Source organism: Suricata suricatta, chromosome 8 (assembly GCF_006229205.1).
Source record: "Suricata suricatta isolate VVHF042 chromosome 8, meerkat_22Aug2017_6uvM2_HiC, whole genome shotgun sequence".
In the NCBI taxonomy this organism is placed as follows: Eukaryota; Metazoa; Chordata; class Mammalia; order Carnivora; family Herpestidae; genus Suricata; species Suricata suricatta.
In genome coordinates, this window is record NC_043707.1 from 138,826,398 (window position 1) to 138,844,347 (window position 17,950).

Consider the following 17,950-nt stretch of genomic DNA (forward strand, 5'->3'; position numbering starts at 1 on the left):
GCACAAACAGGTACACACGCACGAGCACACGTGCACGCACACATGCGCACACATGCACACACAGCCATGCACACACGAGTGCACGCACACGTGCACGCACATGCACACAGGCACACACTGAATTTATTGCTCGTCTCATTCAAAAACTGCAGCTGCTGATACTCAGCTACAAGCTCAGTAGCCAATATGGAAATAACCCACTTCTTTCACTTAACTCCCAGCAGCACCCACCGGCCGTCGCAGCCAAGGACTGCAGGCGAGGAAGGAGTTGCAGGGGGAGCCAGCTCTGCTTCGTGCTAACGAGAGTTCAGGGGCCCCGTGGTGCCATGGGCCAATTCAGACCAGCAGAGCCACGGGTCACGGGTGTGGGCTTGGTGCCGGGGGCCCTGGGGCGCGCAGGTCAGCTGCCGAGTCTGTGGTGGATTACTCCCCGGGGGCCCCGGCACCGCCACTGAAACTGGGTCCATATTTAGCTCATATTCACAATGGTGAAGGGATCAAGCCATTAAGCCGGCAGCACAGCACAGAACCTGGCTGCCCTCGTTCCGGAGCCTCCTTGCCGCACGACCCGGACACTCCCGTCCTGCAGGGGACGCGCCAGCACCGCGCGGCGCTCCAGATCGGAGCCGGCGCCCCTCGGGCGTGTGGACCGCAGTGGCGCTCACCCGTTAACGTTACTCCAGGTGGAGCATGCGCAGAGGCTCGGCCGTCTTCCTGGTGCGGGACCGCGGGCGCTGGCCACACCGGAGCGCCCGGTGCACGCATCCCAGGTAAAGGGAGGGACCGATGCCCAGCGCGAATGGGAAAGCCCAGGACGCGCACCAAGGCCACACTCCACCCAGCGGCCAGTCCCGGAGGCCTAAGTCCTGCTAATCTTTTTATTTGGGGATCTCTTTAAAAATATAGTCCCTGTGTGCCCCAGACCCCTACCCAAGCCCGCAGGACAGGCTGGGGAGCATCCACCTCCAGCGGCTTGTGCACTTGTCTCCTCCTTATTTTCAGGGGTGTGTTGACTGTGGCCCAGGACGGAGACGCCATCTAGCAGCTGCGCCCGCAGGGGTGGGGCCCTGTGACTCCTCTCCTGTCTGCAGGCAGAGACACGGGGATAGAGGGAGTGGTTCCCAGATGCCGGCCACTTACCGAAGGCAGACTCGTGGACCCCGGAGAACACCCCTTGCCTGTCAGGCATCACAGGTAAGGACAGAACTGTGGGATGGCCACAGCCGCACCTGGACCCTGGAGCCTGGAGCTCCCTGAGCGGGCTCACCGTGCCCCTGAGAAAGAGTGGGCGGGGGAATGTGTCCCTGCTATGCCCGCAAGGACCCCAGACTGCCTGACAGCCCCCCTCATGTCACTTGATGGAAGAGTGACACACCTCATCTCCAAGAGGTTCCTGTTGAATGGAAAAGGGCTATGCATCCATTCAACGGCTGGGGACCTACTATGTGCAGGCACCAGGCTAGACACTAAGCCAAGCCCCATCCCCACCCTGCACATGCCGCAGTCCAGGGGGCTGAGGGGCGGGCGCCAACCAGACACGCTCGGGATTCAATGTGCTTTGCATCCGTGACAAAGGCTTCAATGACAGGAGGGACCATGATGGCCCAGGATGGAGTGAACCAGGGAAGTCGGGGAGGGTGTCCCGAGAGACTGAGACCATCACCCCAGATGACGCAGGTCACCCTGGGGGCCCCAGGCTTTCACGCCTCCCTCCGGCCACACTCCTGGCTGCAGCACTTTGCAGTGTCCCTCGCCCGAGAAGGGGGGTGACTTCTGTCGCCTCTGGGCCGCGCCAGGAATGCGGGCGGAGGCTGGCCATGGGCCTGTCGGGGGGCCGTCTGCACACTTGCCGTCACCAGGAGACCATGCCTGGGCCAAACGCGGCAGGTGTGCACCATGAGTTTGGTGCTGTTTGTTACTGGGAGGGTAGCTAACAGACACCGTCAGTGAGAGCGGGGCGGTCCTCCAGGCAGAGAGAAGGAACCGCGTGGTCACGGGTCAAAAGAGACTGCCAGGGAGGCCCCAGGGCACAGTACAGGAGATGAGCTCCCAGAGGGGTTGGGTGGCTTCAAGTCCGGAGAGCGCAGGCGCCACATCTGACTCACTTGGTCACCACGTCCCCAAGTCCCTACTCACATATGAGCCCTGGTCCCGGGGTCTCCCCTGGGGACCCGAGTTCTGACACACGGGATGGCGGGGGACAGACTGGGCTTGCTCCGTAGAGGAGTTTCGGGGGGTGTCTGTGGGCAGCCTGAAGGCGCCACCCGCAGGGGCTGAGGCGGACGCAGACCGCAGCCTTCCCCAACGACTCCCCAGGGTCCCAAAGCGAGAGTCCAGTGCTGCCGTTAGAACCTGGCGCTCCGTGTGGGCAGCTCAGCTCCTCACTGGCGACCCCTGAGGCTCGAGGTGGAGAACTTACGTCTGGGAAAGAAGCCTGTTTCTAAGGTTGGTTTGACCCAGCGCCCCCTGCCAGCCCGACAGGCACTGTCCCCCCACATAGCCTGCGTGTCCTGGTGCTGTGGAAGTCGGCAGCCCCCAGGCTCGGGAGGGGAGTGAGCCCCGTCCTGCGGGCCAGCTCCCTGCCGCTCCTCCAAGGGCAGCAAACCTCTCAGCGCCCCCCCCACCCAGGCCCTCCATAAACATTTGTGGGGGCGGGAGAAGAAATGCGGCATAGGAAACGCTGATCCAGCACGCACGTTCCTTGTTGCCTGACCGTGGCTTGGAGGTCAGAGGAGGGCCGTCCATGACCCACACGGGCTGTGAGCACCACCCGGAGCGTCCGGGAGCACGGGTCCTGCACTGGGAGCTGGGCGGCCTCGCTGAGCCAAGCCCGTGACCCCGGGCGGCGGCGGCGCCGCAGGGCCCTGTGGCGGCCACCCCTCATCTGCACGCCGACGGATCTGGCGAATCCCATCAACGGCTCCCTTCCAGGGACCTGGCAGCTCGGAGTCAGGCCTTAGGGTTAAAGCAAGTCCAGGGGAGGGGGGGGTCCGGGCTCGTCCCTTCCGAGCTCTGTGCAGCTTGCAAACGGAGCCTGGTGCTCAGCTGGCCGCCGGCTCTGCCTTCAGAATTCACTGACAGTGTCAACGGAGTCAGCGGGAGGGAGATGGCTATCCCCGAGTTCCATTAAAATCTCTGCGAAGCCTTAAAGTGTGGGGAAATTGCGGTGCAATTTAGATGGGGGGGGAGTGGGAGAGAAGCCCACCGGCTTCCCGCAGGGGTGCTCCGAGCACTTTTAAAAGCTTCCTGGTGGGGAATATCACCAGTCCCCACAGCGGCCACAGACTGCCTGCTGCTAACGGCCATTTTATTAAAAACAATAAACAGACAAACACATGCATTCAACACGCCCAGATACCCCTCCCCCCCCCCAGGGGCCCCGCACGGCTGTCCTGCTGCTTCAGGAAGTTGTCGGACCCTCCTGTCCCACCAGTAGGTGGCACTTGGTGAGAGCCCCTCCTCCTGTCCCCACCCACCCCGCTCCAAGGCAGGGCGACCTGTCTGGCCAGCCAGGAAGGGCAGGACAGGCCCGGGTGGCGGTGGCTCCGGGCTCCGGTCCCGGAGATGCCAGGAGAGCAGGGAGGAGGACCTGAGGGGCGGGGAGCGCAGGGCAGGGGTGGGGTGTGGCAGGTGACGGAGGCCGACAGGGGACAGCTGCAACTCTGCCTTGCCGTGTGGTCCATGACATTTGAACCCATGTTTGCAAGATGGCCTTTCAAAGCCCAAGGCCGAGGCCCCGAGGACAAGCAGAAACCCCCGGAGGCCTGTCCAGGCTCTGGCGGGCGCGTCAGAAGCCGGGAGCCCCTGAGAGTTTGGAGAACAGAAGAGACCTTGTTCTTTCACCTCCAAGATGACAGCCGTTTGGAGTCAAGGAGACGTGTGCGGGCTGCAGACAGAGGCAGGGGCTGAAGCCCCCCGAGGAGGATGGGCCTTCCAGAAAGATGGACACCCAGCCTCCAGTCCTCACGATCGAAGCCCAGGAGGCTGAGGAGCGGCCTCTGGGGCAGGAGCGCCGGACGTTTCCTGGGAGTCGCCAGGGGGTAGCGGTTTAGGCTCGGAGGCTGGTGGGTTCTGCACCACACATGTGGCCCTGCATCCCCGAAGCTGCTGCACATGCAGGCAAAGAAATGGGAGCAGCCACGACCCAGGGAGACGCTGCCGGGGTCCAGTGACATTCGAGTTTCAAATCCTCTTCACGGGCTATGAAATACGATCCTTCTGATCAGCGCCCACCTCTGATCAACTTCCGCAGGCTGCTTTTCATCCACAATGTCCAGCACTGAACCCAAGCTCACCAGGCACCAGGGGACAGTATCGAAGAGCAAAATCCAAGAGGAAACACCCAACAGACACAAGAAACGGTCTTGCAGAGTATGTGGGCACTGGCCTTATCAGGTGCTAACTTCAAAAGTGCAGCTGATCAATATAATAAAGAGAACAGGTTCCAAGACAGTTTCTGGAGGGATCTGTGATATGGATGAACACTGACATCTTACGTCCAGATCACGTGTGGGAGTAATTCCTATGCGTCCATATCAACAACACATGTGGGTAGTTTTGAAGCAAATAGAATCTGTTTCCTCTAATCCCTGCGGGGCTGGCCCTGGGCAGCCGTGGTTTCTTTCCCCACTCTGTAATGAGAGCCCGAGTCTACGCAGGCGGCCCTCCAGCTACACTCCTGAGCCTGGACATGGTACCTTCAGGGGCGGGGGAGATTGGAGGGGGGTCTGGGGTCCTCTCTCTCTCCTTCCTGTGCTGGCCTGGACAAGATTGCACGAGAAAGCACTTTTGAAAACCTTTGGATTGATCAGCGCAGTTGGGCCTTCCCCGCTGTCACGATGCAAGACTTCCTGAGGAGGAGGTCCGGTCCGCGGCGGGCCGCAGCCGGAATCTTCAGAGGAGGGACGTGCCGTCGGGAGAGGCCCCGGGGGGCCCTGCGTGGTGGCCGGGTCGGCGCCATGTGGCGAGGAACCACAGAGCGTGACGGGGCACGCGGAACGGGGCACGCGGCCTCTCCTGCTTCCGGATGTGTCTTCCTGGGCGCCAGCCCTCACCTCCAGCCTCGAATCCACCATTTTGGTCCTGGTTTTATAGACGGCTCTTGAGGGGCCAACCCCTTGTGAGAACAAATCACTGAGGCGACAGCGTAATTGGGTGGAGGTGTGCGGGGAGGAGGTGTGGGAGGTCAGGGTCGTTTCTCATTGGCTGAAGGACTCAGAGCCACAAGAAAACCCGGATGTGGGGGGCGTCGCGGGGCAGCGAGGGGCGGCGGAGGCACCTCTGCGAGGGCTCCACGAGGAGCTGGCTTAAGCTCCGCTTCTGCATCTGATTTACACTCTACGGCACGATAATCCCATTTGTCCTGCACCTGCTGTGTGCCAGGCGGCCCCTCGCCTTCCCGGCTCCGCAGGGTCACAGACTCGGGCCCCTGCGATTGTGCTCCGTTCCCCCCGGCAACGCCACCCACTCTCCACCCTGACGGCGCCCACGGCCCCTTCTGCCGCCGGGACCTCTCTTCGTCCTGTGTGGGGGGATCTGCCCCTGGGGTAACCGCACCCCCAGGCACAAAGCAAACCTACCCTTCCTTGCCCCTCCGTCCTCCCGGATGTCACCAGTGTTCCCTCCCCCACTCCTCCTCTCCTTTCGGCCCCTCCTTCCAGGACAGGCTTGGCTTGACCCTCCTCTCTATCTGTGCACCGAGCCCTGTACTCCGCACGGCGGCCTCCCTGGCCAACTCGTCCCGTCTCACTGTGGGCACCGCCATCACCAGGGGGCTGGCAGGTGCGTGGCCTGGAGGGGGTCTGTGGGGTTAGGATGGGGGCTCCCAGCAGGAGCCAGGCCCCCCGCCCTGCCCCTGGGCCGCTGCGTGCCCTCGGCGTCTGCCCCGGTCTGGCTGTGTGTCAGTGCCCGGTGACCCATGATCTCATCCTGAACTGGAAACGAGGGAAGAGCTGGGAGGCTTCTTCCCTTGGCTTTTGTCTCCACTGCACTCTGTCCTTTTGCACAAAATACTATCATCTGGTCTGCTCACATCTGTCTTCTTTGAATGACGCGCCGGGTCCTAGCTAGAAGTGGGGAACAGGTGCCCAGCAGAATGCGCACAGCCTTGAGGACTTGGCACACCCCACACCCGGCTGTGGGCTGGGCAGAGAGGCCCCCGAACCGAGGCAGAGTGCTGCCCCCAGGCTCTTCATCTAGCCTGTGTTCTCGAGCTGTAGGGGGTGAGAATGCTCCTTTGCGGTCACCCAGGTGCTGGGCCAAGTGTCCCCCCAGGTCACTAAGAGCTCTGCCAGATGCGGCAACCATGGTATCATCTCCGGGTGGAGGCGAAGAAGTGAGCAGACGAAAAAGAAACGGGTGGTGTGGGAGGTGCACCTGTCCAGGGGGGCCCCGTGGGGGTCACTGGCAACGGGAGCACCCAGGGGCAACGGAGGGCTGGGTTCGGGCCACCAGGCGGGTTCTGGAAGTGGCCTGGTCACCACCGGCGTAGATCCCCTGGGCAAGGAGATGGGCTGACCACTCCGAGTCTTGGATTCTGCAACAGGAATCAGCAAGAGCTGACTCTGCCTCACTCGTCCCCCAAGCCCGGGTCAGGGTGCTGGGGTCTCGTCCCTGCCTCTGGGCCACCCTATCTGAACCGTCACCCTCTTCCTGGGACACTGGAGGGTGTTGGAGATGAGCAGGCAAATCATTCCCTTTCTCTCGGTCTCTCTGTATCTCGGTCTCTGTCTCTCTGTCTCTCTCTCAGGTTAGAGCCTGTCCTCTCCAGTCCAGTCAGACCAGACAGGGGCCCCCCTCGCCCTCCTCCTGAGGTGACAGCAGGGTCCCCCGTAGGGAGAGAGAACCAAGGGGTCCCACGGGAGATTTCTGGGGTTTGGGGTGCCTCCCGCCATGGCGCGTGCCCCATGTCAGCCCTGTACTTAGGGAACCTGCTAGTCTTCGTCTGCTAGGACGGCGGCTCCGCATGTAAGGGCAGCCCTGCCAGGCACAGGGCTCACGCAGGCTCAGAATCCCCTTTTAAAAGACTTATGAGGGTGGCGAGGTCACCTGTCAGGTCCCTTTGGTCACCTCCTAGGTCACTGTGAATGCCTCACACCTCACGTCTCCTCTGGTGCACACGTGTGCAGGCACACGGGCAAACACGACGCACACACGCACACGCCCTCCCTTATACGCAGGGGCCCGCGCACCCCCAGCATCGCAGTCGCTGTGTCCCTCTGTGTGGCCTTCCTGGTGGGGACGCAGACACAGCGAACACGTCATGTCACCTGCAGAGCCTCGTACCCGCTCATGCCTCCCCCACGGCCTTCCCTCCTGGTCAACGTCCGCCGAGAGCTTGCGAATGCACAGGAGCGCCTGCAGTCCAAGCGGCCCCCCGCCCTGGGGTTGCAGCATCCCTGCCCCTGCTCTGCAGAGGCCCCGATGGCGTCCAGTCGGGCGTAATCTGAGCTTTGCAGACAAAAAGGCCAAGGCTCCAGGACAAGGTGATTCTCCAAGGCGCATCTCTGCCGCGAGAAACCAGCACAGCTGGACGGCGGTGCTGGACTCCTGCCCCAGACGAGGCTGAGGTGGGGGCCTGGGGGGCCTGGGGGGCCTGGGGGCGTCCTGTCAGCTGCTCGAGCTCCCCACGTTCTTTACAACCAAGCAGGGAGGCAAAGTTAACGGGGCTGAAATGCCAGGAGCCTCCCAGGCTGGCGCGCACGCAGGGGTGTGGCGGGCGGCTGGCGCGTGCAGGGGCGTAGACTACTTGTCGGGTGCCCCCCGCCCCAAGAGACAGGCTGGAGTCCCAACCCCAGAGCCTTGGAATGTGACCAGGGTCACACAGATGTGACAAGTTAAGATGAGGTCCTACTGGAGCAGGGTGACCTCTATGCTAATGTGACCAGCGTCCTTTCAAGAAGACACGCACACAGAAGGCAGAGGACCCCCTGGAGGGATGCGGCGGGAAGGACCCTCGCCACGGCGCGTCCACACCGGCCTCCCGACTGCGTAAGTGCACTTCTGCTGCTTTAAGCTCCCAGAACACAACAGCTCCACGGAGCTACACGAACAGCCAAGGGGGGATTCCGCCGGGTCAGGCAGCCGAGCCTTCATGGGAGGGGTCCTCGGTGGCACAGCCTCGCACACCCACCCGCCGTGCGGAGCGAGGGCTCTCTGAGGCGATCCGCACCCTCTGCACCCACCAGCGGGTTCGGGGACGCAGGGACCTGGCGCCGTCCCACCGCGGCGAGCAGTGACCGGCGGGGCACTGTCGTCTCATCAGAGACCCCAAAGGTCACCAGCTGCCTTGTCAACTAAAATCCCAACTTGGGGCGGTTTCTCGGGGAAGGGAACGCGTCCGGAGGCCACGCCGAGAACAGCCCAGCGAACAGGCGGAGCGCAGAGCCTGGTGTTCCTTCCGCAGAACCACGGCCCAGCTGGCGCCCCCGAAGACGGGGAGTCGAGAGAACGGAGCGCGGTGCAAGTAGTCGGTACTAAAGGCGACTGTGTTCACACAGCGCATCCTCAGCCGAGGCGCGAAGTCAGCGGGACATCGCGGCCTCCGCCGGGGACGATGGCCGGGCGCCACCTGTTGGGCCGCTGCTACGAGCAGGTGCCGGGCGGGTCCGTTCCACGCGGTATTGCTCATCCTACAAGGAGGGGGCGCCTGGGTGGCTCAGTCGGTTAAGCTCAGGTCATGATCTCAGTTTGTGGGATGGAGCCCCGCGTCGGGCTCTGTGCTGACAACACAGAGCCTGCTTTGGGTCCTCTGTCTCCCTCTCTGTCTCTCCCCCTCTCCCCCTTAAAAATAAATAAAATGTTAAAAAAAAATAAACTTACAAAGTACATGAGCAGGGTGAAAAGTGGCCGCCAAGATACACCCGGGTCCTAACTCCCTGCACCTCTGAATGTGACCTTATTTGGAAACAGAGGCTTTGGAAACATCAAGAGTTAAGAACCTCCATTATCCTGGACGTAGGATGGGGCCCGGGGCGCACAGAGACGCGGGGAGGGGAGAGTACACGTGAAGACGGGGCAGAGCTTGGAGCAATGTGGCCCAAGCCCAGGGCCCCTGGAGCCCCGACACGGGAAGAGGCAGGAAGCATCGTCCCCCAGAGCCTCTGGAGGGAGCACGACCCTGCAAACACCTGCTCTCCAGACTGGGAAGCGATGCCCTTCTGTCGTTTTCAGCACCGTTTCTTTCCTGGCGGCCCCAGGAAACCCACACGGCAGACTCTGCCGGCCTCACCTTGCAGGGGGACGGTGAGGCGTGTCCAGGTCAGCTGCAGCCCCAAAAGGAGCGGAGCCCGTATTCAGGCTCAGCTCGGCCTGATTCCACGCCCTCCTTCTCTTCACGTGACCTCAAGTCCCAGCCGGACTGAGGACGCCACTCGCCCCAGCAAGGAGGGACTTGGGAGGGGGACCCTGTCCAGGAGAATGGGTTTCCTGGAACCCAGTGGCCTCCGCTGGCCAGACGCCCCCCCCCTCCACGATCCCCAAATGATCCGCCTATCTTGGACTCAAAGCTGAACACAGAGAGCATGCCTCCCTCACACCTTTCGGAGAGGACCTACCGTCCCCACCCTCCGTGCTCCATCACAGGTGCTCAGGAGAGACCAAGACGTGCATCATTTGTGCCTGAGGTAAATCAATGCAAGGAGTGGGCTGCTGACCCGCAGGGGGAGGGCGGTGTGAGCATCTGGTGAAAAGAGGCGGGAAACCCCAGAGGGGCCCTCTGCTCAGTGTCGTACTGAGCTTTACCGTTTTCTAGTCAAAGCACCCCAGAGCTGTACCTGCCGTCAAGGTTGGGAAGTGGGGGCGGCATGACACCCCAAGACATGGAGAGAAGCCAAAGGCTCATAGTGGGGAAAAGAAAACAGTGAAGCCAGGACACCTGTTCCCTCTTCAGAGGAAGAGAGCCCGGAATCACACCCGAGTCGGCTTCAGCGCGGGAGCCCACGCCTGCCGCTTCCTGCGCGGGCTGAGCGGGAGGGCGTGGAACAATTAGCGCCGGAAATTGTCACCCTGGACTCTCCGACAGACTCTGGCTTCTGAGCGGGTCTCTGGTGGCCCTCCGTTATTGTCATTGTTATTTAGCGTGATGGCACGTGATGGTTTTGATTATTTCAATTCTAGCAGTGGTGGGCAAGCGCGGCCAGACGCCCCACTGGGACCATCCTGTTCTTTCCTTCCAAGAAGACTGTCTAAGGGACTCTCTCCTTGGCGTGGTGGCATTATCGGCCTGGGATGGAGAAGGCACAGGCAGGGTCTGGACCTCTGGGTCCCTCAAGAGCCACCAGGCACAGGACTCAGGCCCCTCAGGTCCGCCTCTCTCCTGAAGCCCCCACAGCCCACAGGTCATGCCTTCTTCATGGTGCTGCTCTGCCCTTGGGCAGACCGGTGTGCTTGTCTCAAACCTGGAACGTGCGTGTGCCTGTGCATGCTGCATGCAACGGCTGAGCCTGCAGGCACGTGTGCCTAAGTGCATACTCGTGTATGTGCGTGTGCAGACGGCTTTCGTGCGCGTGTGGGGCTGTGTGACTGTGCACGCACGTGCCGCATCTGCATTCAGATCCACCCTCCCTCCGGCCGAGCTCAGTCAAGTCCGTGTCTTCCTCCACGGAGCCTCTTCTGTGGCACTCAACACGGCGCTCTCTGACAGAGCTCAATAATAGCTCTGTTGATTGATTCATTGACCTTGGACAAATCACTTAAATTCTCAGCCTACTCATCTGCCAGAGGGGGAAAAAATGTGAGAGTCCTTTACAAATCATGAAGCATTATACACACGTACGGATTATGCTTAAGGCTGAGCACAGGAGAAACGGCCACATGCAGCACGTGGAAGCCAAGGTTTTTCTGGGCTAAACCCACGTACGCGTGGCCACACCGTGTTCCGTGAGGCTCCGGCCTGGCTCTGCTGCCCTTGACAAATGACTCGGGCAGCCCAAGGGCCAGCTGGACTCAGATGTCCCTTGAAGTCACAGGGGTGGTGACTGTGTCCTCTCTCTTCTCCTCCCTACCTGTAACCCCTCCCGACAGCCCCCCAGGCTGTCCAGAGAGACCCCATTCCCTCCAGAACAAAAATGCCCCCTCCCTTCACCTCCTGAACTGTGGTCCCTGCCTCGCGCCGTGACAGCCCAGGCCACACCACAGCCCCGCCTCCTCCTGTAATTATATCATCAAGCCTGAATCAGCACATGAGCCTTATTGAAGTCAGGAGGCCAATTATTCCCCAATCAATTTTGAGTAGGTAAGTCAGGAATTGTTCTTGGCGAGACCTCCTATAGATGGGGTTGAGCCAACCTGACCTTCACTTTGCAAATCTGTCCCAGCTGCACAGAGCGTTTAAGGGCTCAGGTCAAAATGTAAAAGACAAACTCGTTGAGGGGGGTGGGGAGAGGATGAAATGAGAAAACCATTCAGGCTTATCCAACTGTGATCTCTTGGCAAAGCCTCAGCATTTATTTGAGGGCCTACAGCTGAATAAATGGATGGATGGATGGATGGATGGATGGATGCAAGGAAGGATAGATAGATGGATGAAGGGGTGAATGGGAGGGTGTGTGGGTGGATGGATGGGTGGAAGGAAGTATAGATGGATGGACAGATGGACAAATGGATGGATGGACAGATGGATGGATGGATGGATGGATGGACGGATGAATAGATGGATGAATAGAGGGACAGATGGATGGATGGATAGGTGAATGTATGGATGGAGAGAAGGGTGGGTGGGGGGTGGATGGATGGATACAAGGAAGGATAGATGGATGGACAGATGGACAAATGGATGGATGGATGGATAGATGATGGACAGACAGACGGATGGATAGATGGATGAATAGAGGGACAGATGGATGGGTGAATGGGAGGGTGGGTGACTGGGTGGATGGATGGGTGGAAGGAAGGATAGATGGATGAACAGATGGACAGATGGATGGATGGATGGGTGAATGGGAGGGTGGGTGGATGGATGACAGATGTACAGATGGACGGATGAATGAAAGGACAGACAGTCACAGACACCTAGGTGAATGGGTATTCAGGAGGAGAAAACACAGATGATACCCGTGGCTTCCCGTTTGTTTTCGGTGCTTCTGCACCCGTGCTGAGCCCTTCTCCAAATTCCCTACAACCTGACGTGCCCCCTCATGCCCCTGCCAGCCTGCCCCAGCCCAGCCTCTGCCCCCGACCCTGCCACACAAGGCCCCACCTCAGCAGAGCTGGGTGTTCAGAGCTTTGCTTTTACAACCTCCGTCCCGTGTCCTGTGTGCGGGGTGGGCCTTGGGGAGTAGCGGAAAAGGGTGATGCGCTTTTAGATTTTGTGATTTATTTTACTTCGTATTTGGACATGATTTCAAACTTAGAGAAAAGGGGAGAAGATGGACAGAGACCCCCACTCTGATTTGCCAGTGGTTCCAGCCCACAGGTTCTGTTCAGTGTCAGCTTGTTTGCAAGTTCCTTCAGCCTCAACTAACCTGCCAGCTCCTCCTGGACTTTTGTGACCGCTGCATTTTCAAGGACTATAGAATGCCTAGACATTTTAGTACATTTGTCCATGTTTCCTCATGGGTGAAGGGTCAGGGGAGAGAAACCAGGAGCCCATGCTGTGTTCTCAGGGACCCCGACCAGCTGGAGTGGGCATGTGGCCCACCACCTCCTGGCCAGGGCCCCCGGGACTCTGGGCTGGGCAGCGCCTTCCTGGGAAGGGACATCCCCTCTTCGTGGAAATAAGCATCTTCTGGATGCAAACGCCCAGCCCCGGCTCGGCCATCCCCCACTGGTTTTACTGCCCGTTGGTGTTTCTTGCCTGAGTTCACGGCTGTGATGACGGCAGGAGGGTCAATGCCCGCCAGTCCTCCCGTTCGGGCACCACTGGCGGGCACAACACTGTCCTGCGTGAATCTCTGTCGCTCCTTACTCGCCCGGGGCTCCCCACTTCACTCCCTGTGCCAGGCTCTGTAACTTCCGCTCTTATCTTGAGTCTGAGCTCCTGGTGCTGGCTTCGGGTCTCTCCGCCATGTCCCCCGGGTTCTCAAGCACGGCCCTCCTTCCCGGACAAGATGCTGCCTTGTTACCTCCCTGCACCAGCACTGGCACCGACCGCGGCTCCGTTCCTGGAGGCCGTTCCCTGGTCCTTTGAGGGGGAATGCTGGAAACCAAGGCTCCAGGGATAGGCATGCTTGCTGCTCCTGGGGTGTCACCCACCCCTGCTGGAGAGCCAGGCAACGTCCCAAGGAACAGTCCCCGGGAAAACCGTGAGCGCGCACCAACATCTCTGCGTTGCATTGAGGAGTGCTCCCCCCCAAAACACTCATCCAGCTAGAACGTCAGAACGGGACCTTGTTTGGAAGAAGGATCTTTGAAGATGAGACCAAGTTAAGAGGAGGCCATACTGATTCCAACAGCCGGGGTCCTAGTAACAAGAGGAGAGGACACACGGCAGGGGGCGGGGTGGGGGGGAAGCCGTGTGAATGCGGAGCAGGGGCTGGGGGGAGGCGGCTGCAGGCCCAGCGACTCCAGGAGCCCCCGAAGCTGGAAAAGGAGGACAAGGACCATCTCCAGAGGGAGCGTGGGGTGGATTCTGGCCTCCAGAAGTGGGAGAGAAGAGGCCTGTGTCGTTTCAAGCTCCCAGCCCAGAGGACTCTGTGACATCAACACCGACAAACCCGTACAACCTCCGGAAGCAACCCCTCCCCCCTCCCCGGCCCTCACTGTGGCTTTGCTTCTCCTCTTCGCCCGCTCCGCTCCACCAGCCCCTGCCCTGCTCCCACATCCCCTGGCTTGGCCACCGGGCACTGGGCTTCCAGCCAGGGCAGCTGGCACACACAGGTGCCACTCTCGGCAGCTGGGAGCCACCAGCCTCCTGAGGACGGAGGCGGAGCCAGATGCAAGTCAGCCTGTCCTCAGCTGGACCCAGCTCGGTCAGACCTTGTGGTCTTGTTGTTTATTAATTAAGTTTAAAATATTTTTTATGTTTATTTATTTATTTATCAGAGAGTGAGAAAGAGCGTGAGTGAGCAGAGAGCAGAGGATCCGAAGCAGCTCCAGGCTCCGAGCTGTCAGCACAGAGCCCGAGGTGGGGCTTGAACTCTTGAACTGTGAGATCATGACCTGAGCCGAAGTCGGACGCTCAACCAACACAGCCGCCCAGGTGCCCTCCTCTTTTTTTAATTTCAAGAAAATTGTGCTAAAATACACCCATCACATGAAATCTGCCCTTCACCATTTTTAGGTGGACAGTGGGCTGACTGGCGTTAAGTGTGTTCACACTGACAGGCGGCTGATCTGCAGAACTTTTCCACCTTGCAAACCTGAGACTCTGGCCCCGTGAAACGCGAGCTGTCCGTCCTCTGGGCCAGCCCCCGGCGTCTACCCCTCCTTCTCCTGTGTCTGTGAACTGACTCCTCCAGGGAGCTCACGTGAGTGGACTCCTGAAGCATCTGTCCTGCGTCTGCTGCGTGTCACTCAGCACCCGTCCTCATGGCTCATTCATGCTGTAGCAGGTGTTAGCACTTCCTTTTTTTTTTTTTAAAGGCTGAGTAATATTCCATCATATGGCTCTACCACATTTTGTTTATCCATTCATCCGTCGATCGGCACTTGGGCTGGTTCCACCTTTTGGCGACTGTGAATCACGGTCCTGTGAACATGGTGTGCAGACACACATCCATTGCAGTCCTGCTGTCAGTGTTTTGGGGGCAGGAGACCTGTCTGAGCCTTTTCTCTTTGCAAGAGGAGGGGGTCTATGAGCTGTATCGGGTGCCCGTGGGGAGGGGGCCGGCCTGGAAGCTGTCTCAGGGACCAGGGGCCAGGGCTCCGGAGTGGACGCTGGGCAGGGCGGGGTCCCTATCCCCAGGAGAGACTCGGAAGCTGGAAACACGAGACCCTGTCCTATGGGCGGGCAGCTGACACGTGTGTGTTTGACCCCACACCCAAGTCAAAGTCAGAGTCAAGGGCTGCGGTGGCCACTCCCGGCCAGAGGAGGAGAAACCAAAGCACGAGAGAAAACAGGAAACACACACACACACATCCCAACTCAGTGTGCTGCCTCCTCCCCTTGCTCAGATGGCTTCTTTTTTTAAAAAATCTGCCATAAGGGTCATGCCTGTGCAGTGAGAGGACATGAAAAATACCCACAACCCATGTGAAATACCAGCCGCGATGACTCAGGAGAGAAGACGGAATGCAAATTGATCTCTGCCTCTTGGGAACCGGTTTAAGAATCTGTTAAAAATCAAATTAACTTTTTGACTTATTTCCCCAGAAAGCTCGGGAAGGCAGCTCGGGTTCCCATTCTCACGGGGGACACAGAGCGAGGGGCCGTCACCTGCCGTGCGTGCTGGGCGGACCCTGAGGCCGAGCACCATCGACCAGCACCCTGTGTCACTCGGCCCCGGGTGGTGCCAGGAGCCTCACGCCGGGAAGACGGGAAACCTAGGCCCCTGTGGGACAGCGGGGCAGACGGCCGGCCCGCCCCACGCTCAGCTCTGCACCTGGACGTGCCCCAACGCCGAGGCGGGCCCCACCCCTCCTCATGGCGGCAGGAGAGGCTTCACGCGCCCACGGCTCGGCTCGCGGGGCCTGGCGGTGTCCCCGTCCTCCCACTGGGCCTCCTCACCGCTGGTCTCATAAGTCACAGGCTGCATGCGGGTCCCGCCCACCTCACCTCTGCCTTCCACCTGCATCCCAGCTGGTCTTGCTGGGCCCAGGCTGCTTCCAAACACAGCAAGGGCGGAAACCCCGAGATCAGTCCTTGTCTCTCCCCAGCTCGGACCTTCTAGTGGCTTCGCCTAGTCTCTGGATTCCCCGGAATCCTTGCCCACGGCCTGAACACCCTGTGCTGGCCCCTGCCACCCCTCACACCCGACTCTTCCCCTTGGCTCCCACCACACTCTGCCCCCTGCACACCACACCCTGTGCACACTGCCCCATGCACATCCCGCCACCTACACGACACACCCCTGCACACTGCGCCCTGCACCCCACACCCCTGCACACTGCGCCCTGCACCCCACACCCCCCGCACCCCACACGCCCTGCACCCCACACCCCCTGCATCTCACATCCCCTGCACACCACTTGCCCGGTACCCCACACCCCTGCACTCTGTGCCCTGCACCCACATGCTGCCCAGGGGGAAGTTCTGTGTCGCCTGCTCGGCTCTTCCTTTGGATTGCTGACCGACGACTCGTAACTGCTGGTGCCCATCTTCAGGCAATCGCCACCCTTCCTAGACCACTGGCTCACGAGAACAGGCCCCGGCGGGTTCACGACAGCGTTTCCGGGCCCTGTCACCGCGGCCTGCACGCACTAGGTCATGATGATCTGAGACACGAATGAATGAATGAATGAATGAACGGATGAACTCTGGGACCCTTCTCGGCCTTGACCTTCCTGTGCCCTGGGGCAGTCACCCGAGCTCTGGGTGGTCCCCAGCTAGGACGCTGCGCATGGAAGGGACTCGGGCTTTGGGCCCCTTGCTCTTCTGACAGACGTGAGGAAAGACACGCAGCTTAGGCTGAGTAGAATCTGTCCTCAGCACCAGCTAAAGGCCAGGCTGGAGGCCCGTCTCCCCAGGTGGGCACCTTGCCGGTAGTGGGGGTCTGGGCAGCCCTGAGACACCGGGACCAGGTTACCTCCCATACCCAATGGTGCCCCACTCAGCTCACTGCTCCCTGCGCGGCCACTGGGCGCAACGAGGCAGCTGCTGTTTCTCTGGTGACACCCAAGTGGCCGAAGGCCAGGTCCCAGCACCCAGTCCCGACTGCGTGGCGGCGCACCCGAACCGGCAGCCGCGTCCCAGTGCGGCTCACGACAGTCCGGGGGAGGAGAAAGCAGCCCGCCTTCCCCTCCCTCGCCAGGCGATCGGCGCTGCTCCGTTTCTGCGAGACGTGAGGGGCTGACCCCTGGAGGGCCGGACCAGGGCACTCGGCAGAGTTCGCCGCAGTCCGGGGGCCTCTGCCTTCCAGGCCCCCCGCCCAGCCTGTGCCTGGGCTCCCTGGAGGGTGTGCCACCCGGCAGTCGCCACGGCTGGGGGAGGGGCAGGCTCTCCCAAGAAACAGCTCAGGATCACCCTGTTCTGCCCAAAGCAGCCGCATCAACTCAGCTCTGCCAGGCTTATCCCGTCCCCCCCAGGACGGCCAAGCAAAACAGGCCATCACAGAATGAGCCTCTGGCCTCATTCCACACCTAGGAGGGAGCCCCAGGACCTCACGTCCAGGGAGAGACTGGGGGAGCCCATCTGAGCTGTCCCTCCCAGGTGGGTGTGCTCGCTCAGGGTGCTGGGAACAGCAGGCCTTGGGGGCCAGGCGGCCCCGCTTCAACCTCCGCCGGCTCAGAGGTGCCAACACCTTATTGTCTTCATATCCTCATCTAAAAAAAAATACTGTCTGTCCCAAGTCGCCGAGGCCAGGATTGAGAGGGAGAAGGACCACAGCAGGCATGTGCATTATAACATCCCTGAGGTCAGGGTCAAAAAGCAGCTCTACCCTTCACAGGCTGTGTGACCCTGGGCAAATCACCTAACTTGTCTGTGCTTCTGCCAATGCTGAATAAGCCAGCATCCCTGGCCCCCCAGAAGCGCTGCGTGGACACAACATTTGCTTGAAGTCAGGCACTCAGAACCAGGCTCGGGGGGGTATGCCACCCATCGGAGGTCACTGCTAACATGAAGGCAGGAGTTGCAAACGCGACCCCCCTCATTTTCCAGGACTCGGGTGGGGGGGCTCCTTCCTTCTAAGTCTGCAGCGCCCGGCTGCCACCTTTCGCCTCCACCCGGAGCAAGCTGGGGGTCTGGGAGATCTGCAGGTCGGCTGTGGATTTTAATGTCAGGACCGAAGGGGACTTTTGCAAATCACTCCGGTGTTTTCCGGGCTGAGCCGAGTCACCGCTCGGGACGTGATCGCTTAGAGAGGCAGCTAATTGGAGCGCGGCAGGGCCCGGCTTGCACCGCGCAGACCTTGCG

The 17,950-nt window shown here is 60.6% G+C and overlaps 1 protein-coding gene and 1 long non-coding RNA gene across 3 annotated transcripts in view; one reads left to right on the plus strand and one right to left on the minus strand.

Annotated features, from left to right (window-relative positions):
- The window catches only part of AJAP1 (adherens junctions associated protein 1), a 66,162-nt gene that overhangs the window by 22,146 nt on the left and 26,066 nt on the right, over nucleotides 1-17,950 (minus strand).
- On the plus strand, nucleotides 690-6,017 carry LOC115299576. Of its 2 annotated transcripts, XR_003912247.1 has the most exons (4): nucleotides 690-770; nucleotides 1,003-1,194; nucleotides 2,317-2,445; nucleotides 5,661-6,017. It is a non-coding gene; the product is annotated as an uncharacterized LOC115299576 (long non-coding RNA). The 2 variants fall into 2 exon arrangements; XR_003912246.1 differs by lacking the exon at nucleotides 5,661-6,017 and having other exon boundaries at nucleotides 2,317-3,113.